This window comes from Psammomys obesus, unplaced genomic scaffold (genome assembly GCF_907164565.1).
Source record: "Psammomys obesus unplaced genomic scaffold, mPsaObe1.curated_primary_1811, whole genome shotgun sequence".
NCBI classification, from domain to species: Eukaryota; Metazoa; Chordata; class Mammalia; order Rodentia; family Muridae; genus Psammomys; species Psammomys obesus.
Window position 1 is genome coordinate 9,643,176 of NW_026585691.1, and position 14,149 is coordinate 9,657,324.

The 14,149-nt window shown below is 45.3% G+C and overlaps 1 pseudogene; it reads right to left on the bottom strand.

Annotated features, from left to right (window-relative positions):
* Nucleotides 1-7,433: 7,433 nt before the first annotated feature.
* LOC129670315 (60S ribosomal protein L9-like) overlaps nucleotides 7,434-14,149 on the bottom strand; it is a 9,372-nt pseudogene continuing 2,656 nt past the window's right edge.

Below are 14,149 nucleotides of genomic sequence, written 5' to 3' on the forward strand. Positions count from 1 at the left end.
CTATCTATCTATCTATCTATCTATCTATCTATCTATCTATCTATCTACCTATCTCCATAAACTAAGTTCTCAGTCTGGCCTTTAGCTGTTTTCTTCTCAATGTCACACTTTCCTTCCTCGCTCAGGACCTTATTGAATCTTGGCTTCCCCTACCCCCTCAGCCATTTGGCACCTCCTCTAGGATTTTATTCAAGCCGCTTTCTCTTCCCTCTTCTGGATTATCCCTCATGACCTCTGTCCTCCAGTAGGTTCTGTTTACTAAATTATTCCCATTCTTTAAGACTGAGTTAAAAACGCTACCTCCTGCCAGAAGCCTGCTGGGAGCTCTCCTTTGCAAAAAGACTATGTTGTCCCTTCTGTTGCTACCCTCTATTACTTTTGTATCTTGTATAAGGTCTGGATGGTTTTTCTTCCTCTCCCATTAGATGATGAACCTGTTGCTCATAACCCCTGAGTGTTTTTTTTGTATCCCCCTTGCCTGTGGGACAAAATTTTACCATGGAAGGCTGAGTGTGGTGGTGCATACCTTTAATCCCAGCAGTAGAAAGACAGAGGCAGGCAGATCTCTGTGAGTTCGAGACCAGCCTGGTCTACATATGGAGTTTCACGCCAGCAAGGGTTAAACACAAACACAAGTTTTACTCTTGAAGATGCTCAATGGCTTGAATCGGCTAGAAACAATTCTAAAATTCCAACTCAGGGTTCTTGGTTCCCACGTTGTTTGTCCAGCAGGTCTACCAGATGTCTGTAAGGCCGGGATCATTAACACAACCATTTTCTCTTCTCCCCTTGGCATTTTCTCCTAAATTGAAGGTAGGAAGAGCTAAGCCAGCCAGCACCTGGCAGCAAGAAGTGCCTTCCTGCCAGTCTCTGCCCTTGAGGGCTGTGGGGATGGAGGACACTTCACACTTAGGGGTTTCCACCATGGTAGCTCCCGTGGGGCAGCAGGCGTGCAAACAGCTGTGGTTTTAGGGAGCTGAGCCGTGGGAGCCGAAAGACATTCCAGTCAAAATTCCAGCCGCCTTCCCAAAGGGGGAATGGGAGGGGGAGAAATGAAAGGATTCACAGTGTCATCTCGCTGACTTTTTTTTTTTTCTTCCCCAAATTGATGGAGGGAGATTAATGAGGAAGGAATGTCACCGAGTCAGTTGAGGTGGGCAAGATGCTGGATCTCTCTGCTCAAAGGATATCTGTCGGAATGTGCCTTAAATGCTCAGAAGAGAACATTTGGCATAGCTTTGTCTCTATAAAAACAAAACAAAACATGGAGCCCAGCATTATAGTGAGGTGTCAGCCATATCACACACGCCAAAGAACAGCTAGAGCTGCACAGTTAGCTCTCTCCTCCCCGCACGTAGGTCCCAGGGTTCAAACTCAAGTCACCAGGTTTGCCAGCAACTGCCTTTGCCCTGTGAGCCATCCCACCTGCCCAACCCATGCTGAATTCTTGAGTCCTCTGGGACTCAGTGCAAAAGACTTGCCTTTTGAGTCCCTACTCCCTTGCACAGTGCTGTCAGAACAAAGCTAAGGCAGCAGCCTTCTTCTCCCAGAGAGGCAGACATCATGGAAAACGAAACGTGACCTGTTTTTAATTTTACTAATCAGGAACAACAAAAACAAAAAGGTTCAGGAATTTTATCAACCCAAATGAACAAGATCAAAATCAAGAACACATCATGCAGTCCAAAGTTCTTTATTTTGCCAATGAGGAGAAGGAGAAAGGAGGAGGAGGAGGAGGAGGAGGAGGAGGAGGAGGAGGAGGAGGAAGAGGAGGAGGAGGAGGAGGAGGAGGAGGAGGAGGAGGAGGAGGAGGAGGAGGGGGAAGAAGAATCCCAGGAAGTGTGAATGACTTATCTGAGGTCATCACAGACATAGAAAAACGGAAGCGGAAGAAGGGAAGACCTGGAGACAGTCTCTGCCTTAGACAGACTTGGGGGCGGGTAGGGCTGAAGGGGGTTTAAGCGATGCCTTCCCGCCAGGCCCCCCCGGCTTCTGCCATCCTGACAAATAGGAAGGGCTCTGACCACAGCATCTGGCCATCTATGTGCCCTTCGACTGGGGAGGTCAGCCCATGAGTCAGATTTCAAATCATGGTGTTTTTTTTTTTTTTTAAAAAAAAACAACTAGGCAGGATGAGACCAGCAAGAAGAGAGGGAGGAACGGAAAGCTGAAGCCTTTTAAAAAGCTCCCCACAAAAGGCAGAGGGTTCTCCGGCACCACTCCTGACCCCACCGACCTTGCGACCTCCTTACTAAAGGTCAGCTTAACACTTTAGAAATGGCCCCGGCTGGCACCGTAACCTCTGTCACTCACAACTAACAAATATGTCTTTAAAGGGGTCACTTTTGGGACAGAAACTGGCAGTTTCTTTCTTTTCAATTCGCGCATTACCCAAAAGTCTCTTCCGTCTCAATTAAGAAATTTGAACTATCTAATTTGAAATCATTTTCACGAACACAAGGTGCTTCAATATTTTCATTCATGCGCAGTTTATAGTCTAAGTGATTCCTGGAGGGCTGGGTGTGCAGCACAGTCCTAGAGCGTTTTCCGAGCATGAATGAGACCCCGGGTTCCGCTCCTATCACCACCACCAAAAAAGAAAAAGGGGATGGGGGAGGGGAGAAAAGGAAAAAAAAAAAGCTAAACTTGGGAAACAGGATATTTGATATAGATGGTTACCTGCTCAACAAACATATTTGCCCCCGGAGTCTTCCCTGCTACTATCCAAAAAGGAGGACACAGAAGAGATAGAAACTCAGATTCCAGGGGTCCAAATAAATCTTCTCTGTATATCTTCCCATATTCCAGAGAAACTGTGGATATACAGAAAGAGAAAACAGAAGACCTGATGAGGGAAACGGTCACACCTTATTAGTCACCACACATTCAAGTGCCTGTGGGTCAAGAATGACTTCCCCAGTACTGCACAAAACCTGGCATGAAGGCACATACCTGTATTCCCAGCACTCGGGAGGTAGGGGCTGGAGGCAAGTCAGGAGCCAGCCTGGGCCTTCAAAACACAAAAGTTTTGCCGACATTAAGCATGATTAACAAAATTCCAACTTCATCCAGAGCAAGAAAGCAATCAAAAGAAGTATGTGCCAGGGATGGCACAGCTGGTAAGGTGCGTACAAGCACTGACCCGAGCAACCGTGTAAAATAGTCCAGGACCAAGATGTGTGCACACAGTGGTAATCCCAAGGGTAGAGTAAGGAGGATCCCTGGAGCTTGCTGCCCAGCCACTTAATGAATCCATGAGTTCTAGGTTCGGTAGGTTCACCTTGTTTCAAAAAACAAGGTGGAGAATGACAGAGGAAGACACCCAATATCTACCCCTGACACCCCTGGTCTTAAAACACATGTGCACACAGATGGATTCATACCCCCACATACATGTACATACACGTGCAGCCTCCCCCAAAAGGTAATATACATACTCCCAGCCCTCAAGCTCTTCATGCTACTGAGGAAACATCATAACTCCTAAGGGATTTACCAGATCAACAGTCTCTCTGGCTCGTTTTCAAACCTGAATGGAATCGCATACACATAAGAGTACGGTTTACTTCCCAGGTCCTCACAGATCTTTCCTTAATTAAATGCAGTGTATCGGCTGTGGGTTGGATGTTCGCAAATCAGGATTAGACAAAGCATTAACTATGAACCTCAATGAGCTCACAACGAGGGAATGGGGAACTTCCTTATAAACAGATGAAGTGGAGGCTACTATGAGTCGGAGGAGTGTGGGAGGAATTCTAGAGGAGCCTGGAAAGACGCCCTCCAAGTCCTGAAGACCACACCTGTTAGCCCAGATATTATACACAGCAGAACTATATTAAAGTTGAAGGAGAAATAAAAAATTTCCATGATAAAAAAAACAACAACAACAGATTAAAAAGGTATTTATGGCACTAAGCCAGCCCAGGAGGAATATTTTAATCTGAAGGATAAACATATCCAGGAGGTCACAGAGGAGAAGTAAATGTTAAAAGAGATATGAGAAAACATTATATAATCATCAAAATGACAGGAGTTGAGTCACATATTTTAATAATAACTCATAATATTAATGGACTCCCATTTCACACACACACACACTGCTAGGTGGTGATGGCACACACTTTTAATTCCAGCACTCAGAAGGCAGAGGCAGGCAGATCTCTTTGAGTTTGAGACTAGCTTGGTCTGTACAGCAAGTTTCAAGACAGCCACGGCTACACAGAGAAACCCTGTCTCGAAAAACCAAAACCAGCCAACAACAACAACAAAAACCAAAAGCAAAAACAAACAAACAAACAGCACAGACTAACAGATTAACTTAGAAAGTGGTATTATTCTCTTTTCTGCTTCTGAGAAACGTGTCTCACCATCAACAACGGACCACATTAGGTAAAAAGATGGAGAAAAGTATCCCAAGCAAATGGAACTAAGAAGCAAGCAGGACCAATATCTGACAAAATAGACTTCAAACCAAAACTAGTCAGGGGAGAGAAGGAGGGATACTTCATGCTCATCAAAGGAAATGTCTACCACAGGCTATTAAAATTCTAGACACATCTGCACCAAACAGGGGCACCCAATTATATGAAAGAAACATTTCAGTGTAAAACCATAGGTTGACCCCAACATAATGATAGAGAGTGATTCTCCTTACTCCACTGTCACCAACAGATGGTCTGGAAAAAAACTAAGCAAACAAACAAACAAACAAACAAACAAAAAAAAACAGACTTCATAAATAAGATGCACATAATAGAACATTCCACACAGACGCTAAGGAAAACATATTCTTATCAGCAGCCCATGGAACTTCCCCCTAAATAAACTACAAATTAGGACACAAATGAAGTCTCAATAAACATATAACTATTGAAATAACATCTTACGTTCTATCTGATCATAATGGAGTAAAGCTGGATATTAACAACAACATAGAAAATGCACAAACTTATTACCACTAAACAATACACTGTAAATGATAACTGGGACAAAGAAGAAGTCAGTCCCGAAGGCCTTGAAAAAACAAGAACAAACAACACCCAAAAAGAGTAGGTGGGAAGAGACGAATCAAAATCAGGGCTAAAACCGATGAAATAGAAAAGGGGGAAAAAAGTACAAAGATTCAGTGAAATGAAGGGTTGGTTCTTAAAAAGATTGGCAATAGCGACAAAATGTTAGCCAAATTTACCAAAAGAAAGAAAGGATTATTTCTTATTTAAAGTAATAAATTTAGATATGAAAGCAAGGTGTCCTAGTCACTGTTCTACTGCTGTGAAGAGACCCCGTGATCACAGCCGCTCTTAAGAAAGGAGGCGCTTAACCGGGGCTGGCCTACAGTGTCAGAGCTCTGGCTCATCCCCATCCTGGCAGGGAGCATAACAGCATGCAGACAGCATGGTGCTGGAGGAGCAGCTGAGTCTCTGGGCTTGGCCTGGGCTGTTGAAACCTTAAAGCCCACCCAAGTGACACACTTCCTCCAACAAGGCCACACCTCCTAATCCTTTCAAATAGTGCCACTCCCTGGTGACCAAGCCTTCAAATCTATGAGCCTGTGAAGGCCATACTCAAACCACCGTAGGGGATATTAAAACAAACACTGAAGAAATTCAGAGAATCATACCCACCTATTTTAAAAAATCTGTATTTCATCAAACTTGAAAATCTGAAAGAAAAAAAAAATGGATAAATTTCTAGCTATATATGGCTGAATAAAACTACGTCAAGATGAAATGGGTAAACTAAATGGACACACAATTCTATATCATTACACACAATGATATAGAAGCAGGAATATAAAATCTCCCAACGAAAAAGCCCAGGGCTGGGTGGGTTCAACACACAGCCTTTTCGCTCCGAGCTCTCCAGTGAAACAGCAACTCTTGGATTATACTTGGTAAAACAGCTGTGCCAGTTTATTGGGGTGTGAACAAGGTCTATATGAGGCTGGGGAGTGGGACAGGATTCCCAGGGTGGGTATGCATCATTGGTTAGGGCTGGGGTGCGTCATTCCGGTGCCAGGCTGCAGGGCTACTCTGAGAATTGAAGAGGTAGGGAGCAGAGACAAAGCACACCAGGACATGCTAGCACAGAACAGGGAGGGAGGGAGCTTATTCCTGCCAGTCTCAAGACAGAGATTTCCGGGGTTTGGATACTCTCCACCTCACTCTAGCTCCATGCTGGATTCCTTGGTGGCACGGTCCATAGTCCACGTGTCCCACAAACTAGATGAAGAAGAATGAAACCAGAGCTTTATCTATCCCTCTACACAAAACTCAACTCCAAATGCCTCAGGGCGCTGGACAGAAGGCCTGATAAAGCTAAATCTAATAGGAAGTAGAGGATGTACTTAAACTTCTTGGCACAGGAAAGGGCTTTCTAAGCCAGATCCCCATAATGCAGGCACTGAGAACAATTAATAAGTGGGACCTCATGAAAACTGAAAGGTGTGTACAGCAAAGCACACCAACACTGAAGAGGAGAGGTAACCTACAGAATGGGGAAAAAACATCATTTATACATCTGACAGAGGTTTAGTATGGAGAATATAAAAAAACCCTCAAAAACCTAAACATCAAGAAAAAACAACCCACTAAAAAAATGGGACATGACAGTAAACACAGAGTTCTCAAAACATGAAATATAAATGGCTAAGAAACATTAAAAAAAAAATGTTCAGGGGGCTGGAGAGATGGCTCAGTGGATAAGAGCATTGTCTGTTCTTCCAGAGGTCCTGAGTTCAATTCCCAGCAGCCACATGGTGGCTCACAACCACTTACACTGAAATCTGAAGCCCTCTTCTGGCATGCAGGCTCATATGTAGATAAAGTACTCATACATAAAATGAATAAATAAAATCTTAAAAAAAAAAATGTTCAGCATCCTTAGCCAACAGGGAAATGCAATTTAAAACTACTTTGAAAATTCACTTTATTCCAGTCAGAATGACTTAGATGATTTAATCTTTCTAACCCTGAAAAATATCCTAGTTGTGGCTGGAGCGACGGCTCAGCAGCTAAGAGCACTGGCTGCTCTTCCAGAAGACCCATGTTCTATTTCCAGCACCAGATAGTGACTCACAATAGTCTGTAACTCCAGTTCTTGATCCAACGCCCTCTTCTGGCTTCTGTAGGCATCAGGCACATATGTGGTTCGAAGACATGCAGGCAAGCAAAAACACCCATACACACAAAATAATTAAAAAATATGTTTAATTTTTTTTTTTTCAAGTCAGGTTTCTCTGTGTAGCCCTAGCTGTCCTGGAACTTGCTCTGTAGGCCAGGCTAGCCTCAAACTCAGGGATTCCCCCTGCCTCTGCCTCTGCCGAGAGCTGGGATTAAAGGTGTGTGCCACCACTGTCCGGCCAAAAAAAAAAAAAAAAAAAAAGAAAAAAAGGAATACCATAGTTAGTTATTCATGAAACAGACTCTCACGTCTGGAAAGGTTGAGCAGCTGACAATACACAGCTCCTGATGGCTGCTATGTGTCGCTTTGACCACAGATAGCAAAACAGACATCGTAAGTGACTTCACATCCTCTGATGCCTTCCCCAAACATTTGTGGTACTAGATTGGGGTGGACACTGTAACCCATTTTCCTTCCGCCTCGAACCCCTCTAGACCACATTTCCCAGCAACAGGAAGTGAGATTAGTTCATGTGCCTGAGTTCAGGCTAAGAGAAAATGGGCTGAGGTGTCCAGGAAAACCTCCCAGGATTCCTGAATAACCATACGTGTCTTCCTTCATTAATTGTGAATATTTATTAAGGCTTGGTATAGCATAAGCATGAAATAAACTTAGTGTAATTTTACAGTCTTTATCATTATTTATCATGACTCACACAGTCTCATGTAAGCCAGGTGGAATTTTTTTTTTTTTTTTGATCTTCCTGCCTTAATCTCTTAATCTCTTTAATGCTGGGATTACAGCCTTCCATACCCTGGTTTTAGGCAGTGCTAGGGCTCCAACTCAGGGCTTCAGTGTGTGCATCCCGAAACTCAGGAACAGCCGTACCTTTCTCCTTCGAGTTTCCCATCCCCACCTGCTGTCTGCCAGCTTGCCTTTCCCAGCCTTCACCAGACAGCCCTGCTCACTTCCCTGCTTCTTAGCTTTATCTACGGGAAAGACACTGGCAAACTAACCTGCCATACAAGAAAACCACAAGGAAGCCAACAATTTTTTTCCCCCAGTAATAGAAAAAAGAAAAGGCCAAGAAATACATATGTATGTATGTATGTATGTATGTATGTATGTATGTATGTATGTATGTATTTGGTTTTTCAAGACAGGATTTCTCTGTGTTGCCCTGGCTGCCTTGGAACTCACTCTGTAGACCGGGCTGGCCTCGAACTCATGGAGATCCACGTGTCTCTGTCTCTGGCCTGTGCTACCACCGCCTGGCCAGCAAGTATTTATTATTTATTTGTTTAAATATAAGTCTTTTACTGTTCCAAAAGACAGCCCAAATCAAACTCATAGCTCAGGATCTTGTTTCTGGAGCAGGGTAATGAGGTCTTATTCATCAGCCTGCTGTACAGTTCCCTTTTCAGACACACAGACACCATCCAAAAACTTTCTGATACCCTTGCTTTTAACTAACTGCCGAGGCTTGCTGAATCAGGGCCTCTGAATCTGAGACGAGTTCAAATCACTTCCTTCAAGGATTAATTCATCCTTCTGGGCTTGAGAGACAGAACAAACCACACCCGTTGTCATGCGAACCCTGCGGATAATTTCGAATTTCAACCGAAGACCCATTCTCCGGATAACGACGTTGAGGGGAAGCGAGCGTACCCAGAGCGCATCTTGTAGTGGAAGGAACACCCTCGATCTCGTTCTGAACGCGACAGCAGATGGTTCTGACGGTGGCCAGTTCCTCCTGTCGCCCCTTGTCAGCCGGGAGCCTCTTCTTCGTCTTTCTGGGAAGACTCAGCTTTGCACTGACTGAAGTCCCAGCGCAGGAAGGTTCCCCAGGGCCCTTCACGGTGCCTGTGCGCCCCTTCGGCCTGATGCCTACGTCTTCTGGGATGTCGGCTGTCTGACTGCTGGGAATGGTCTTCATTCTCGCAGTAGATGGGGGAAAAAAAAAAAAAAAAAAGCAAGTATTAGTTAAAAAAAAAAAATCACAAAAATAGGGCTGGCGAGGTTCACCAGGTGAAGGTCCCTGGTGTCAGGCTTGACAACCTGAGTTGGATTCCTGAGACCCACGTGGGGGGGGGAGGGGGGCAGGGAAGTGGTTCACCTGCGTTGCCCTCTGACCCCCACGTGGGTGTCATGGCATACTTGTGTACGGGGGCACTCACGCCAGTGAATTAAAATGTCACAAAAAACTAGCAGGTAAGATATTGTATAAGATTAAGATTGAGAAGCCACCTAGGGAATAACTCAAATGCCTTCGATGGCCTTCTTGGGCGGATACCGTGCTGCAGCAGAGCAGGAACCACAGGAGGGAGGGAGATGTAAGGAGTCACAGCGGGAACATGAGGCAGGAGACTCAGTGGTGACAGGGCACTTCCTCCTGCCCCTTCTCCTGGCCCTCTTCCTCCCTTCCACTCCAGGCGAAGGCAGGGCAGCCCCAAGAATCACTGCCAGGCTTGACCTCTCACTCTGGGTGAGAACCCGGGACATCTGCGGCACTCAGCAGAGTCCCTGCACTCCCAGTGCTGGAGGAGACAGGCGCAGCTGCCAAGACTTTGAAGCCATTAACACTTCTTCACCAATACCGGGGCTTTGAACTGGAAGCGAGGACTCAGGGTAGCAACTGGCCTTAGGAGGTGCCAGTCACGGGAAGTGGGATCCGATTGGTATAAACGGATTTGGGTTCTTTTGTTGATATTGGCTTCAAGGAATGTTTTAGCGCAGCTTTGAGATGAAAATCTCCTTTGATATTTGGAACACGCATAATCAAGGGAGACTCCTTTTGCCGGCCCCTGCAGTAAGCTATACCTTCTAAACATAGTTATACATTTTTATCTTGGAAAATGGAAGTGCATAAGATTACAGCGTCTTTATTTCCAGCTTTGTACAGTATTACCAAAAATCCTTCGTGAGAGTTGCCTTGTGTTGCAAAGCGAGTGGTGGTAGACAGCGTTTAAGTATTCTCAAATAAAGAAACTGGCATTTTAAGCCCTTATTCCTTTTTTTTTTTTTTTAGATTTATTTATTATGTATACAATGTTCTGTCTGCATGTACACTTGCACGTCAGAAGAGGGCACCTGATCTCACTATAGATGGTTGTGAGCCACCATGTGGTTGTTGGGAGTTGAACTCAGGACCTCTGGAAGAGCAGCCAGTGCTCTTAACCTCTGAGCCATCTCTCCAGCCCCGCCCTTATTCTTTTTTGTTGTTGTTTGTTTGTTTTTCAAGACAGGGTTTTGTCTGTGTATCCTTGGTTGTCCTGGACTCACTCTGCAGACCAGGCTGGCCTCAAACTCACAGAGATCTGCCTGCCTCTGCCTCCCTGAGCGCTGAGATTACAGGTGTGCGCCACCGCACCTGGCTCCTTATTATTTTTTTTTTAAAAAAAAAAAACTTACTGTATTTTAAATCATGTACATATGTTTCTGTGTGTAGCTGTGCACAGGTGTGTGTGTGACAGAACATCAGAGCCTATGGAGTTGGCATCACTAGTGATTTTGATCTGCTTCTCGTGAGTGCTGGGAACCGAATCCTGCATTTTTTTTTTTTAATCCAGAAAAGGCCTTACTGTGATCTTAAAGATCTATGGAAATCCAACACAATCACTTGGATCGGTGATTCTAATTATAATTATTCAATGTTTTTTAAACTATGAAAGCCACCAACCCAACATATATCCATACACACAAGTACATACATATATGTATATATGTGTTGTGTGTGTCCATGTATAGAGATGGAAGACAGTGTGGATGCAGCCATTCAGCCAACAGTAAAAAAAATAACTATTAAAACACCACTATTTGGGCTGGTGAGGTGGCTCAGCAGATCAGTGAGCTTGCTGCCAGGCTGATGACGGAGTTCCATCCCCAGGACCCACACAGTAGAGGGAAAGAACTGAATCCTGCAAGTTGTCCTCTGAGCACCATACTCACCACGCCGTGACAGCCTCAGACCTAAGTAAACACTATTTTAATTTCTTTAAATTAGTGCTCACTAGTGCTGTCACTTATGGCTAATAGTAGCAAGAATAATCGCAGGCCGGGGTATAAAGAAAGCTTGATGATACAAAAACAAAACAAAACTTTTGTTTTTCAAGACAGAGTTTCTCTGTGTAGCCCTTTGTTGTCCTTCAGCTTGCTCTGTAGACAAGGTTGGCCTTGAACTCAGGGTTCAGAGATCTGCCTGCCTCCATCTCCCAAGTGCTGGGATTAAAAGTGTGGCCCACCGCGCCATGCTGTAAAGTTCATTTTCAATGGGCACCCAATGCCAGTTATGGACATCTTTCTTTTCTCTGTGAGATGCAATCCATGGTCTTCTGTTGAACAGGCTACCCTCAGATTCACTGTGTAACTGAGGATGACTCTGAACTCTTATTCTTCTGCTCCAAGATTACAGATGTGTATCACATGCCTGGTTTCCTGTGGTGCTGGAGGGAGAGCCCAAGGGTGTGTGTTTGTACTTGGATTTTTGTAGGCGTACACGTGTATGCGTGTGGAGGCGACAGGGCATCCTCTGATGTCTCTCAGGCGCAAACCACCTTCTTCTTCTGTCTTGTTTTGTATCTCCCTGTAGCTCTGGCTGTCCTGGAACTCACTTTGTAGACTAGGCTGGCCTTGTGTTTATAGAGATCCACCTGCCTCTGCCTCCCAAGCGCATGCACCACCACCGCTGGGCAAGAATCACCTTGTTTTATGCGGGATGCATGCGGGTGTACATGTGGAGGCTTCAGGGACCCTAAATGAAGAGCTTGCCAGTTTGGCTAGCTGGACTAGCCAGTTTGCTCCCAAGATTTTCTTTCTCTGCCCCCCATGCACGGGGATTACAGGTGGCCATCCCACCTGTCAGGGCAGTTTTATGTGGTCCCTGGGAGTCTGAACTCCAGCCTTCACAGAGGGGAGTCAAGCGCTGAGATGTCACCTCAGGACCTTTCCTCCTCTTCCTCCTCCTCCTCCTCTTCCTCTTCCACGCAGTTTTTCTCATTGGCGTGGAACTTGACAAGAAGGACATGCCGGCTAGCCAGCAAGCCCCAGCAGCCCTCCCCTTCCTCCTATTTGGCCTCCTTAGTGCTAGGCTTAGAAGAGCCAGGTCCTCGTGAGTGTAAAACAAGTACTTTCCCAGAGGAACTTCCATCTGTCCAGCCACAGACCACTCCGTGAGATGAGCGATATACACCCTCAGCCCTCCAGCCAAGCTTTGAGGAGCTGGTCGGGAATCGATTGTCTCATGAAACTTACTTCAGCAAATTCCAAGCTGGGGAAGTCACCGAAAATCTCTCTCTCTTACACACACATCAGTGTTTGGTAAGGCGGGGAGCTCAGAAAGAATTGTGTTCCTTGAAGCCCGGGCTTAGGGTGTTGCCAAGGTGACAGGGTGGGCACAGTTCCAACGCTTCTATCTATGAGCCATTTTTTCCTTTCTTTCTCCACATCATCCCCTCAGACGCGTATGAACCCTCAACCAACCCTTCTCCTTGGCAAGAACCAGTTTAAAAGCATGGCATTCCTCCTCTATAAAATTCGGGGACCCCCCTCAGCCCGCTGTGTGCAGAGCACTTATCTAGGTGCTACCCCGAGGTGTTGGGGCCTGGTGCACTCTTTGAGCTCGGCCATAAAAGGAACTGTGTGCCTGAGTCCTTTCGACCCCTGGAGAGACTTTAATGGAGCATGAAGTATCTCTGCACACAGCGTTCCCCCCCTTCCTCATCCCTTTATCTTTCCTCATCCCCACAACAGTTCAGTACGTGCCACACAACCTCTCCCTTGGCAGGAGACTTCCAGCAGGATAGGGGGGAACATGGAAACGTTCTCAAAACCAGCTGCTGTACTGTTAGAATTTTCTCCTGCTTCCTCTGCTTCTTAGTGTTAGCACTGGCCTTCCTTCTTCCCACCAGCCTGACACTGTAGGCCTTCGTGACACTTCCATCAGTGATCTTCCAGCTCCCGCTTTCCTCCTGCAACCCCACCCCCCCTTAGGTTATATCAAACACAGCCAGGAATAGAACTCTAAACAAAACGTTTAAGAAGAACAAAACGTTCATTGCTCAAGAAGGGCAAATGGTCGATTTTCCAAACCCCGGGGACTGAACTCAGGTTTGGCAGCAAGCTCCCACAGCCTCTGAGCCACCTCTCTGACTCAAATGAGCTTTCATTTCATGGTTCTGGCAATGCACTAAGGAGATGACAGACAAAATGGACACGCTTTCAATTCATCTCTGGAACCTACACAGTAGTGGAGAAGCAACTCCGCAAAGCTGTCCTCTGACCTCCCACATGTGTGCTCACAGAGAGAGAGAGAGAGAGAGAGAGAGAGAGAGAGAGAGATGAATGCATAAATGTTAATTAAAAACTTTTTTAGATTTATTTATTTAACATGTATGACTGTTTTGTCTGCATGTATGTATGTGTACCAAGTGCATGCCTGATGCCCACAGAGGTCAGAAGAAGACACTGGGTCCCCTGGGTCTGTAGTTTGTAGTTATGGATGGTTGTGAGCTACCATGTGGGCTAGGAACCAATCATGGGTCCTTTGCAAGAACAAGTGCTCTCAACCTCTGAGCCATCTTTCTAGCCCTTAAATACCTTTTTTTTTTTTTTTTTTTTTAAGACAGGGTGTCTATGTAGCCATGGCTATCCTGGAACTCACTCTGTAGACAGGTCACTATGTACCTGGCCCAGATGATGTCATAGGATGCAGGTACTGACATGGGACATTGTCAGGACCCCGAAGGTCCCTAAGGGAAGGCCAGCTGAACTGCCTGCACAACATAACAGCCTGGCCTTAAATGTAACTTTAAAAAGAGAAAGAATCCCACCAAGAATCCCTGTAATCCCAGAACTTGGGGAGGCAGAGGCAGGCAGATCTCTGTGAGTTTGAGGCCAGCCTGGTCTTCAAATTGAGTCCAAGACAGCTAAGGCCACACAGAGAAACCCTGTCTTGAAAAAGAAACAAAAAGAAAGAAAGAAAATAAATAAATAAATAAATAAATAAATAAATAAATAAATAAATAAATAA